Raw genomic sequence first — 2,458 nt, forward strand, 5'->3', positions numbered from 1 at the left:
CGACATTTCTTTCTATTTAATCCTTACACAAGAACACATGAAGTTATACTTCTGACATTTAAGATAGACATGTTTCATTTAATGAGAACATAGATAAGTTTACATGCTTTAGTTGTGTGCATGACTGCGAGACAAACCGTTGTGCTATTTATTTTGTTAATATGCTGTATTTTTGATAGAGTGGCATTTATTTACAACCACACGATCTTTTCTGTAATTTTCAACTAAGCCATTATTTATATCACGAAAGCATTATAGATTCCATTAAAAAATGGGAAAAAACTCTAAACAAAAGTTTCGATTACATTCGGTAGTATCAGAATATTAGCTGAAGACATTATGAAATTAATGAATACAAAGTTTGATCCAGTCTTCAAACTGTACGTAAGTAACCGTACGAAGTGTTTTATTGGTGTTAATATAGAAGGGAATTACATATTATATATTTAATCATGTACATGACTATTTCTTGCGGCTTAATATGAGTTAATATGAGTTATCAATGCGTATACATTACACGTGCGTCATTTCACGACAAGAGAGCTGTTAATTGCATCCTTTATGACGCTGGCAGTGCATTTCTTTGAATTAGAACTAAGACGCATGGAAATATTCTATACACCATTCAATATTACTTATCTAAACAATAATAAAATATATTATTCTTATCTTTAGAAGAATGTTTTCATAAATACATGTTTTATTTTGGAACGGCTCGTTTGTATTTCAAATTATCGGTAAAAATCCATTTCATATTAGGGAAAATTATTGGTTTTTATTTTATTCGGAATACCGAAATGAGTATGTATTTGTTTAATGATTGTTATTTTGATATGTCTGGTGCTTTTGTCCCGTGTCTGAATGAAACGTTAATAACAGACCACACACTGTGTTTAGGTTTCTCTCATGGTGATGAAGCTGAAGATTTACTTCGTTCATGTTTTTCTTGAAATCAAGTTGCTGACTGCAGTATATATCGTGTGGTTTGCTGAGGAAATCATCTTTGAGACATAGAGAATAACAGGTCACTACCTGATATTTTTGTATAAGCCAAGGCTTTGAATATTATAACGGCGAGGCTTGCCGAGCCGTTATTTTATTCGTGCCGAGTCTCATATATTACAAAAAGATCAGGCAGTAACCTGTTTTTCTGTTTATCATACCTCTACGTCCCCGATTAAAAAAAAAATTAAACAAAAACACTTAAACATGCAGTTTTAGCGGGAAAGAATATGATTTTTGTCATTTGACGTGTTAATAATGACGTCATGAGCACACGCTCTTAATATTAAACAATGTTTTGGCTGTCTGTGTTGCATTTAAAAACAATATATTTCATCTTGGTATCAAATTGTTTGTTTATTGAATTTGATTCGATTTTACAAACAAATGATTCTTTATGGTTGAACTCGAGTTATATGACCATCCGCCACTATTGACTGATATAAGAACTACCTGTTGTCCATGATAAAAAATATATATTAGGCAACGTGATATCAGGCAGATAGCAATGTGGTGGTATGATACAATGAAATGCTCAGTGACTTTTGAAGCTTTGGAAGTAGATGATATTGGTTGATATATTATAAACTTTGACATTGAATCTTTCCTGGATTGTGGTATCGTGATGGGAAGGTTTTCATCCGTGTGTATAATGTCTATTAAGTGCCAATTGGAATATAACATTGCGGGTTGGTGAAATCTCCAAATATGGTTCTTACAATATCACAGGTGAGTTGTGTTGACACCGCATATGTATGGCTTTTATCTGAATGTCAAATTGAATATCCATAATTAACCCTTTCCCACTTAGAGGCAACGTGAAAATGCTTATGTGCAAACAGCATTAAACCAGAACAGCCTGCGGGCAACTCATGGCCTGTTCAGGTTTTATGCTGTTATCTGCTCATCACTATCTAAGCATTCGAAATGAAGCTTTTATAGCTTGAATCTAGTAAGAAAGGAATTTAAATAAATTTAACTTTCTAAGGGACTACAATGCGTCAAAATTCGTATCTAAGTGGTAAAGGGTTAAGTTTTATCGAGAATATTATTTGTTTAATTTTTCAGCAAATAAATATATGCAACTAGCAGCATATTTAAATACACATGGAGATAATAGTGAGCTCGGTTATCGGTCCATAATTTGATGTATGTATGCATTGGCATTAACAAAGTATTGAAATCACAAAAACGAAAATCGTTATTATAAATTTAAAAAAAGATTTAATATTCATGACAATTTTACCACATATGTTAAAGTTTCTCTAAAAAATAGTAGTACAAGAGCGTTAGAGTAGTAAACAAGAAACTCATACTGATGTAAGGTAATCAACCATGTAGATATTCACAATTATTTGACCATTTCCATTCCCTTTAAAACAACGTGTACAAACATGATGTAATACCAGACAAAAAACTGTCGAACCAAATACATTGAAAAAAATATTTAAGCGAA

Source organism: Dreissena polymorpha, chromosome 8 (genome assembly GCF_020536995.1).
Source record: "Dreissena polymorpha isolate Duluth1 chromosome 8, UMN_Dpol_1.0, whole genome shotgun sequence".
NCBI classification, from domain to species: Eukaryota; Metazoa; Mollusca; class Bivalvia; order Myida; family Dreissenidae; genus Dreissena; species Dreissena polymorpha.